This window comes from Mobula birostris, chromosome 14, assembly GCF_030028105.1.
Source record: "Mobula birostris isolate sMobBir1 chromosome 14, sMobBir1.hap1, whole genome shotgun sequence".
NCBI lineage: Eukaryota > Metazoa > Chordata > Chondrichthyes > Myliobatiformes > Myliobatidae > Mobula > Mobula birostris.
Genome location: NC_092383.1, coordinates 22,398,748 through 22,410,812, shown reverse-complemented (window position 1 = coordinate 22,410,812; position 12,065 = coordinate 22,398,748).

Here is a 12,065-nt window from a genome sequence, read left to right as displayed (position 1 = left end):
AGAATCGGCAGTGTGACAATACAAACGTCAAATTACAATGACAACATATGAAAAATGCCAAGTATCATAGAATCCTCCCTAGTTAATGCGCTGTTTCATGTTTAGTAAGTGTGCCTGATTAGAATTTGCTAGTATCTGATAATTTAGTTGTGAATGGGGTGGGGTTGAGATTATGATGACGTGTAGTAAATTTTCCCGCTTACTGACAAATCAGTGAAGCACTTTCATGTCCGTTTCATTAATTTACAGCGATTCTGCTTTGCTGATTTCGAATCATTTTAGAGTATCTCCGTTGAGAGGAATTAGCTCAAATACAAAGAGAGGCCAAAAGATGTTGCTCAAATCTGGAATACAGTTGATGCAACTTTAAACACGAAAATTCAAATCCTGTAATCTATTGTTTGCTGAAAGTGTGTTTGTCATCTGAAAGAACAAAGTAGTACAATAGCTTAAATCGAACCCGGGTGCTGTCTCCCCCGAGCACTCAACGCAAGCTTTACATAGGCAAATATTCTGACCTGCCCAGCCTCGAAGAAGTGCCAAGCGTTTAACATTTGAACTTTTGTCGCCTTTCTTTGGCAGCTTTAGGTTGTCCTGGGGTCGCTGACCCTTCTGGTTACAGATCAGCTGCCCTGAAACGTTAATTGAATGACAGATGGTCAGCTTAGCCGTAAGCTTCAACTGGGCAAGTCAACATCTAGATCGCTAAAGAAAGGCAAGTCACCTATACTGGTATCAAGAAAAATCAGCCTCATCTCACATATCTTTTTGGGGTTTCCCATAAGTTGTTTGCACTATTATCAATAGAAAATCGATTGTAAGACGACTAAGGTCTGCTCTTACAATCCAAATAATTAGGCTAAGCGAGAGGAAGACGCGTGCTGGGTTGCGTATCAGTTAAGTGTCCCTATATGAATGAAGTCAGTTGTCAGCACAGGGTTTTAAGTTGTCGCCCCTCTACATGGACGAGGAGGATGCAGGCAACACTCCGTGGGGCTCCATCGACGTTGAATATGCACCTAACCGTCCAGCGACTGCAGGAGGTTGCAAAAAGCACAGGGATTTGCTCGAGATTTTAAATACTCGAAGTGATGACGCCAAAATCCGAAGCGTCAAGAAACAAATACTAATGATTTTATATCTTAAAATTACGGGAAGGCGTTTCACTTTTAAACATATATTTCAGCAGTTCTATTGTTAAGTGATATGCTATCAATGTTATTTCAAAAGAGCAGTTTTACGGATTTATATCTATAGTAGGTTTTTGCTTTCTGCATCGATAAAGAAAAATCTGTTTAAAATTGCGTTGGTGATTCTAGGGTTGTTTTACCGGGAAACCTTGTCATGTGGTCACATTTACAATAGCGCACAGCTCCGGGAGCTGTAAAAGGCAGTTCGGGTATCAATGACCTGCGTTCTGCTCAAAGGCAATTTTTAAGAATCAATGAACTATCCATTTTGATGATAAACAGCACAGTGGCCAGGCTGAACTTTGTGCTTTTTTTCCCCCCAAACCGGATTTAAAATCTATGGAGAGGGGGGAAATTCAAATTGCTGTTACTATTTCAAAACATGGATCCTCCAAACATTGGCCTGTGAGCGCTGGTCCCTGACATGCTGCGCACATGCTCGCTGATACTGCATTTGGATTTTATTTGATTTCTGGCCATGTATGGAGAAAGGTCAGAAAGGGCAATTTTAGCCTATAGCAGAGGGAACAGACCGCAGATTACGGCAATCAAAGCCATATTTTTTTTCATATTAGAGGTAGTGTGAGGTTAGACCAGGTACAACTGACGTTAGGAAGCGGTGCGTGTGATAAACCAAAAAAACCGCAGCAACACATTTTTGCTGTGTTCATTTACTGCTTATATTGATTGGTAAGCGTTGGATTTGCAGTGTAGAGGCTCTGAATAGGAGCTGGTGTCCAACCCCCTTCGTCCTGTTTAAACTGCAAGCATTTTCTCTAATATACTAACACACATTGCAACCCACCAGTTAACACCTGCAGAATGATAATTGTCTTAAAGGGGCTATTCAGCCTTCACTGGAGGGGTTGTTGGGGGAGGGCAGTCGTGTTGTGAGCTCTGTTTTTTTTAATTAACAAGAATTTAAAACCCTACTTCACTGGGCAGATACATCTCGACTAATCCAGGGAGAGCTGACATCAGCTTCCGTTAGCGAGCACCCTCAGATCGAACCTTTCGATTGTAACTGAAACAATTTGCATACTGATTCCCTTTCATAGCCATCGAGGTACATAACAAGCCAGAGCTATTCACATGCAACTGGCATTGCGAGGATATACTGACAGAAAGGAGCTGCTTCACTCTACGGACAAGGAAGAAGGCTAGAACGGCTTTATTTTGTTTTAACTGTTTTAATATATTTTCTTGCTATTTCCGGCGACTGTTTCGAAAGCAAGAGGGCGAGGTATAGGATGGGGCGGCGGGAGGTGAGGAGGGAGGGCAGGGGACCTTTGGTCTTTCTCCTGAAGTCCACAGGACGGGCCAAAGGTGGCTGCAGATTCCCCGACCCCAGGACAGAACCTTCTGACTCTCCGGCTGATGCGGGCGACTCCCCGGACAAGCTGATAAAACTTTTGTATGCTAAGAGGCAACCCCGAGCCCGAACCCCGAACAACCCCTCCCCACCACCCAAAAAAAAAACAGGCCCTGGAACTGAACGGGAGATCTTCCAATTGAAATTATGCAGATCTATTTCTCCTTGGGGCACATACGACATTTGATTATCCGTGGATGCTTATAAAAGCTGCAACATGCCACGAAACAGCTGCAAATATGCCTTTAGCACGGATTTCGGTAAGTATGGCTCAAGTCAGAATTGCAAAGAGATCCAAGGGGTACGATTATCAATAGCTATCGGCTACGTCCCAGTTACATGTGGCATCCCGCTGAGTTTGGAGTGGCAAATCCGCTGGTAACTCCGGCGAGGGCGAGGGGCATGTGTCACGGACGCGGAAAGGGACCTACAGCATCACACTTGTGTTAGGGAGAAAGGGCGTCTCATTCAACCCTTGTAAATAGATGTCAACATCCGGGCGGGGTGGATGGGGGGGGGGGAAAGAAAGTGTTGAACTGAGAATATGTTTTGATGTGATCTGGGAATGGGTTGGAATTGCATAGGAACGATGGTGGGCGGAGGGGTGGATGACGTTGAGAATTTTTTAATACAACATGCCAACAAAAATATTAAACACAATTTGTATGTGTGTCTGATATCAAGAATGAATTGGACATTTGTGATTGAGACTTTTGAGAAATAAGCAAAAGTCTTGATAGGCGGGAGAACAGGTCGGCTTGTGGCAGTGACGATACGTGAAGGATTAAGCAACTAAGACCCGCTTGACATGCTTCAAGGGGGATCATTCATTAACTCCATTCCTAGCTTCCAAGAACTGCAGAAGCAGACCATTATAAACTTACTTGAATGGATAAAAACAGGAAGTGACGTGACAGGTCACAGCTCATAATATTTCATATATATTTCAGGGAATTTGAGAGCACACTAGCATACAAATCACAATGCGATTGATGAAAGATTTGCGTGATGGTTTGATGGCCGTACTAACGTGTAGTTTCCAGGATGTCTTGTTCGTATTTCTTGATCGTTTAAAAATACTAATATAGTTTAGTTAAAGTAGATAAATCTCAATTATGTGACAGTTTAATAATATATTTTTAAAATATACAAAATTGAGATGCCTTCCTTTGAACCGAGATGACCAAATCAACTAAAGGACTTCTTGTGTAAATTTGAACAAGACAGCCTATTATCTACACTCAGCTGCTTCGAACCCAAACACTTATTTAAGCGTATAAAATTGACAGAGCAATTGCTTCCAGTCAAACTGATATCACTTCCTTAAATTGCATGCATAATTCGCAAAGTTGCGTATCTTCCTTCTGTTTTTGACTAAATGACATTTAAAATTTAATGTTGTGAAAAGTGCGTGAGTGAACTAGCAATCAGATATAATGGGTGGCCTGGCCTGTATTATCCATATAATGATTTTAAAGTACATTTTTTTTCAGAGGTTCAATAGTTAGTGGACCTTTATATTTAACCGTAGGTGTGCTTTCATTGTTAACGTGGAGAATACTTATAATTAAAACAGACGACATAAAGATTTCGCCTACTGCCTTTTGGTATAATAAATGCATTCAGTATATTGTCAGAATAGTAAACTCCGGATATATACAGAACTGTTCATGCTACGTATTAATGTTGTTTTAGAAGTAGGTTCAAATGAAACCCATATTAGCTCCTTTACCAAGACAGGTGAAGTTTTTGCTTTAGTTCTGACCTTCTGTTATTAGGCTTAATATTAACATTGGGGATATGCGTGTTGTACACATTGGGGTAATAAATGTTACGCTATCTGAAATATTCTATAATTGTCTCAGGCAATTTACTGTATTCTATTTAAGAGTCTGTTTTAATTCCCTTCTTTTATAGTACCTGAGAATGATGATCATAATTGTAGAATAAAGATTGTGGATTAAGATGGGAAAGAGATGGCCGTTTGGTATTACAGTGTTAAAGGTAACAATTTCATCAATGTCAAGGTTCAATGTTAGTTGTTTCCAAATTTCACAATATCTTATTTAATTAGTTACTAGAGGGTGTGGTAATTTACAAGATATTATTTTTATCGTGATGGATTTCCCTGTACAAAATGCAGTGCTAATTTTATACAATAATTCTCGATTCAAAATCATGTCCCTGATTGAGTTGCAAAAATAAAAAAAGAGTTGCAGTTCTCCTTGTTAGTTATGCTGTGGTTGACGCTATTAAGCAAAGTTCTGTTTCCTAGTTTGACCAGGGCGGCTGAACACAAGGAGTAGTTCTCCTCCATGTTTGCCCGTTAAGTGCGGATGAAATGAGAGCTCCTCTGCATTGGTTGACAGAGCGACACTCAATGATCAAGTGGCGAAGCAACAAATAAAAAAGATTTTTTAAATGTCATATACAACGATAACGACGCCAATTCTTAATGGAAATTTAGCTTATTGTGATATAAATTACGTTGCATATGGTTAAATGTATATCCAGTAAACACTGAACGTTTGTTGTGTGAACTATTTCAAATATCATTGAATTGCTTTGGTCAACAGTGTGAAAATGCTGAACTATCTTCGTCTCATTTATTGATTGGTGAATCGTGTTTTCGATTTTGTTCTCGCTGTACATTCTTTACTACGTCTGTGCGGTAAACCCGCAAAGGCCCACAGATTGATAATTACAAATTGATTGGCGTGGAACTACCTCTGTGAAACGCTCTCCTGTTTTAAACCTGCACATAGTTTCACTGAAAGATCTTGATAGGTAGTGCAGTAATAACGAATAGACTAGGCACTTTAACAGCCATATTTGTTGTGTTTATATGTACAAGACCATTGCGATAAACCCAACGCAGTTCACATTGACCAATTTAACATAAATTTAGGTTACAGAAGAGACGGCGAAGCACCTCACGTTAACTTTCTGCATCTGGCCCTGCTTTGAATTAGATAAGAGTTAATTATTTTATTTTGCTGCAACATATCAGTGCTGCTGTTGTTAATAGGCTATTTAATTGTCACCGGATCTTGTTCACCGGCCGCCGCTCTTCGGATCTTTTAACGGGTGGGGAATGGAGTTGAATGAGGTTATTTAACTGAGTACACAGTACAGAAACTTTCTAACCATTGGTGGTACACACTCGTCTCACGCTTTTAAATCCACACATTTGTACACACGCCATTCATTAATCTGTATTATGTCTGATGTTTCATGTTAAATTATACTAACTACTTTTTTTATAATTAAACGATGCTTGGGTTCCGCCCTCGCTGTTTGGTCTGTACTGGGCATTTTAAACATTAACAATTGCTTAACTGCATGTATAGATGATCCTTTTGTTGGATATGACAGGACGGAGCGGTTCGGTTTTGTTTGTGTTGTCATTTCAACCGAGAGTTTTCCCGCGCTATTGACTTTTTACAACTGTGTCGGAAAACCAACACAGCTTTTCAAACCTGTGCCAAAGTCGGCCCGAATTAATTAGCCCCGTCAATTCCGAGGACGATTGAGACAGCAAACTTTGTTTTTAATTTTGACACTCGGCGCTGGGAATCATAACCAGAAACAGAGGATCACCTCTGGAGAGTTCAAAGGAACAAAAGTTTTAGTAGCATCTTTCAAGTCGTTTTTATTTTTGCAAATTCGTAATTCAAATCAATTTTGCTATCTAGCCAATTGAATTTTCTCCCTTGGTGGATTACCTCCACTCGCATAGTGAATTACTATTAAATTTACACCAGTCTTTTGATTGCTTCTTTAAATGTAATGATTTCAGGTGACGTTGAATGATTCAGTTGCTAGTAATGGAAGTTTTGTCAGTTACGTAGAGCTCGTTTTGACACTTGAGCTTCAATATGCAGTGCATCAGGTAGAAGGAACTATCACAAAACCCTTGGAATTTATTTACTCATCATTACAGTGGGTAATATTAGGAATATTGGAAAGTTGAGTATTCAAAAATCCTTCCCCGTTCCCAAACGGGGTCGACACTGAATATTTAGTCGTTTTAACAACTATTACCAGTTACTTGCTGGTCTTACAACATTTTTTTACCTGCTCTCGGTTGAGCAAGAATATCATTTAAGCAGCAGTATGGAGAGCTGAACAGAATTTCTGTGCGTGTATATGTCCAATGCTCAGATATTTAAATCGACTTATTGTTTTAAAAACGGTTCACCCCTTCTCCTGTCACTGATTGTTTCGTTTCCATTGAAATTCTGTAAAATATATTCCTCAACTTTTAGAACCGTCAACATTATCAATGTCGGGAATTTAATAAAGGATTTCTAGAAGTATGTATGGCAGTTGGTAGCAAAGTGTTTATTTTTAACATTTTTCCCCTAAAGCAAACTTGATCTGTGGTTATCTAGTTACACATTTCCTACCTGTTTCAGCACACGCCCAGCTCTGAATTCCTCCATTGCTAGGGACGGAGTCGTTTGTATGAGACTTTGGTTAATGTCAATGTACGTGGACCTGTATATTGAACGTACCAAAAACAGAGTAATCGTATTGCTCTCACAAATTTGGCGCATTTAACCAACCCAGATATATCACATCCATTAATCAACGTTATTCTCCGTTTTCCAGATGGACTTGCCGTGCGGAATTTGTTACGTAAATTCCGCACTTGTGTAACCTTTATAGATTTAAACTTTGCATTGTTTACCCGAATTTCTTGATTTACATTAAATTAATTAGTTTTTGAAAATGACAAACATCTTTTCTTAGTGGCTTTCGTTTGAAATGTGTGTTAAATACATTTGTAATTGCACCGGTTGGACTAAACAGGACAACCACTCTGCCGAGTTCTTTTCAAACGATGTCTTGGAATTACCAGCAACGTCTTTCCCTAAGTTAAATTTCCTCCATTCAACCGGTTCTATAAACTTCGAAAAATTGAGCGATTTCGGCTCGCAACATTTTTTTTACAATTTAAATTTTAAAATATTCCAGGAATCAGAAAAGAAATTAAAAGTTGCATTCAGTTGTAAACTGTTTTCGATTATGGAAATAAAACCAAGTAATTTTAAAAAGCTACGTCTTGCGTGAAAATAAATGGTAGCAGTAGCTCTACTATTTTCAAATAAATATAAACCAGAAACAATGTATTAAAGAAGAAATATAAACCAGAAACAATGTATTAAAGAAAATGGAAGGTGATGTTGACTGAATATCTAAAGTGTTTTATCGACAATTTATTTTCAAAGCAAAAAATGAGCAAAATGCCTTGACGTTAACGGCACATGATCAAAGTGAAAGTCAATATCAAATATATTCGGACTGGATTACAAATGCTTTTTGAAAAAATAATGCTGGTAAGTATCAGTATATTCACGTTTAGTTTTAGTGTGTGGTATCAAAGTAACGGGAAAGACGAATCTTTAGGTAAACATGTTGAGGCTGACTGTTGCTTAAGAGTACTTGAACCGAAATAGCAAGTTGATTTTAAGTTGTTAAAATACGAGGGAAATGGATCCGTCTTCTAACGCTTTTGCATTGATTTCTATGCAGAAAGGGTCACTTGGAATCCTCGCTGGTTACAAGTAGTCGTTATTCTGACAATTTCTCCATGTTTCTGGCGTTGTTACAGCAATTTGCCCGTTTTAATCCTGATTATTGTAGCTTTACGTTCTTATTTATTTTATACTATGAAGTAATTTACATGCCTGCTATCAATAATGCTGTCATTTGCAGACTTCCAGTTCGCGAATTTCACATTATTGATCCTTGAAGCTGTTAATCTCTGACGTGCAAGACATGAAATAATTTTCGCATTATAGAAGGCAGTAATAATTTGAAATCATATTTAAAGCCTCGCAGACTCTCCATTTCAACTTAAAATGACCAAAGGCGCCTAATTAATAATTTGAAACAAGAAGACATTAGAGTGTAAATATTTAATGGGAACAACTCTGCTTGCTTAGCAAATAGTTCATAAAATGCGAAATAAGGGGGGGATAATGTACCGGAGCAAGTGCAATAACTTCTGTTGAGATGGAGCCTGCATTAGTGGTGTTTGGGAACCATTATTTTGCAGTCAATAACAGATTTACCTGGACAATTATACAATGTATTCTTTTTATACTTTTGTCCAAGTGAAATGAGAACAACGCCTTTCCACACTGCCCATTATTTGTCAGTAGCCTCTCTCCTTCATGTTGGAACAATAGAAGGGTACTTCGAACCCCAGTGGCTGAACTGTGATAAAAAATACATTCATGTAAGTCCCACTTCCTTCCTCTTCACCTTATTCCTCTCGTTCCCACCACACTGCCATTACCACCCCACACAATGGCAATCTTGAATCTTCAGTCACCAGTACATGGGCAATACCGCCCCACTTCCCCGGCCAATTAAAACAATAGAACCGAAAACGAATTAAGGTAAACCACGTGTTATTTGTATCAATTTAGTGAACAATACAACCTAAAAGAAAATATAATTTGAAAAAATTAGTAAGTCTCCCAAAAGCCTTTATCACACACGAAATTGCTTTAAATAAGGAATAACCCCGCAAATTAAAACTAAATACAAAATGTTTTGGAAATTCCAACAAAAAGTGTATTTAAAAGTTGACCGCTTTAAAATGACGAATATTTATATTATAATTCTGCAATAAAATCTAAAGTGAACGTGTATAATAATATAACAATTGTATAAAATTAACTTAAAACAATTTGTCAACAAAATTGAGAATGCCAAATATTTCCAATCCACGTGTATGTTTCATTTGATATTAATAACATAGGCATTTATACCAATTAATCTCCGCCAAATTAATTGCCACGTGCCTTTTTTCTAATCCTATTCTTCGTGTCTGCTGGCTTAGCGGTCGGGCTTTTTGGAGGATACAGAAGTGCCATCAGGTCACGACCATTTTACATTTTAATTCAGTCACAAAACATATGCGACAAACTCGCGTTCTAACACGAATAAGATTTGCTTGAGTGAATCTCAACAAAAGTCTAATTTTCCCTTTACAAGCCGCGAAGATGTGAGTGTGAATGAAAAATATCGACCAGTATGAGAATATGAACAGATGCAGTTTTAGCGTGAGGGCCGGCCTTTGCTTTGCTATGAGGGAACATGCCTTAATGTTTTGTAACTACATGCGCCGCCGTCAGTATAATGAAGTTTGAGGCTAAACAGTGAAAATCTAAGTAAGGTCAATGAGTGTTTTCATTATGAAGATATCACTTGCAAGACAATTACCAAATCTGATGTCAGCTTCTGCCTTGCGTCGCGACAACGGTTAACTTAAGGTTCCTGTGTACTTCCAAAATAAATCGTGTTTACACTGGTGCTAATCACAGTGAGGCAATTAACTGAAATTCAAAATATTTCCAACTTTAGCGATATTTGCATTGAGCTGCTGGGCAGTGCACTAGGAGACTGGAATCCTTCTAACGTAGGAGTCTAACCTAAACTCGTCATGTTTTCAAGAGAATAACACATATATTTAAATACGGTTGAAACGGTGGCTCAAAACTTTTAAAGATTTACCATTGCTGCTGATTACCTTCCTGCTAACTCTAGGAGCACGTATTTCCTGTCACTCTCTGACGTTCAGTCTTGTTTATCGAGAGATCGTTAATGGGAAAACGTCGATACGAGGAAAAATGTATCTTGCATTTTTTTAAGTTTGTTTTTTTTGTGCATGATTTTTGTGCAGAAGAAATAGTTGTTCAGGAACAGCTGCATTTATTTTCACTATTAGTAATTTTGAACATCCGCCTGGTATTTCTTATATTTTTTGGACTGACAGATGTGTGTTTTCTTATGACCAAGTAGGCTCCAAGAAGATCAACAGGCGAAAGTACAAAAAAAATCTCCAGTTAATCTGTTGAAACGGCAGCTGTTGGCTTTTGGAGTTTTGAAGCGTCACCTTTGACATGTCCCTTTTCAATCAAGACAGACCTTCAGCAACTGACCACTACAAGCCCCATAAAAAGAAAAGCAAGAAGACGCCTGCTCAAGATGCTGATAAATTTACCCTTAAGAGTCTTTTCAGCGATTTGTTGGATTAACTAATGCCGGTCTTTAGATCCTAGCCACTACCCTTTTGATTTCAAATATGTGTTTTCTCCTCATCCTGTACACCCCCACACCTCCCCAGAACAACAAATACACAAACGTTGGCCGCAATGCTTCTGGACCATTAATAATCACGTATACACGCTGGCACCTAGAGCAGCTTTATTTCATTAAACCAATGGGTTATAATCAGGTCTTGTTGCAACCCAACGTTACAAAATTCGCCATTCTCCAATTTGTTCTCTTATTAAAGTTTTGTGTGGTTCTTCCTGGGTCAACAGAAAGTCGGATCTTTAGAAACGCAAAAGAAATGCTCTGCACGTGTGCAAGTCCAATCTGTGCTAATGTCAATGCATAAGTAAATTAATTTTGGGTTCTAATATTTCCATGAAATCGTATTGACAGGGTTACATAAAGGTCGTTTCGTCCAACTATTTATCGCATCTAATCTATTGCATTGACTAAGATTCCACTGAATTAACACAATCAATAATCAGAATATAAGTTATTAATTGATAAAACTGCTGAGGAATATTTGAAGCATGACAATAGCTTGATAAATCATGGTTGTTCTTAATAATGATTATTTCATTGTTGCCAGGAATATATAGCAAATGACTACTTGAAACAAATATTGTTTAATGCTTCTGCTAAGATAGCGGCTTAATGATATAACTGATGTAATGTATCCATCACAGTGCTAAGTGGGGTTTGATTAAACAGATAATAGTAAGGCTGCTGCTGCGATGATCTGTTTTAAATTCTTTTCATCTGTTTGCTATTGATGTTTTCCTGGCTAATCGCATTTTGCCATGTCATAATTGCCATCATAGTAATTTTGTTCTCCTGAAATATAACACCGAATGATTGATTCCCTCTCACACTTACATATATGTGTATTAATATTATATATGAGAATTCTGATACGTAATTCGACGCTTGTTTCGTTTGCATTCATCATTCGATTCTCTCCCATCCAATCAATTTGATCAATTTCTCGTAGATCTGTACGAATTCAATCAAATATCATAATCTATTATGTCATAATTCCGTCCCTCCCGCGGCTCGCCTGCGAGAACAGGGCCACATTTTCCATACCCTTGTCTAGCCTCATCCGTTATTGTTAATCGTAGAACAATGGGCACATCTGTCCCGTTTTTGCTTAGCACCTTATCGGACCTGCGCCTGGAACAGCAACAGTAGCATGTGTCACGCCGCGTCCCTTTTAGAAATAAAACCATTGTCTTTTAACACATTTAAGCACCTCTGCGTTTTAATTGTTTAGCCGGCAAGCGTTAACCTTTAGAGTTTTAAGGGGAATCCAGTCCATTAAGAGAAAACTATTACTGACCTAAAAATAGATTGGTGGCTTGGAGTTTCTTTTCTCTTCCATTTAATTTGTTTGCCAATTTTGTAGCACTGTGCTCGTCAGAAGTGACTTG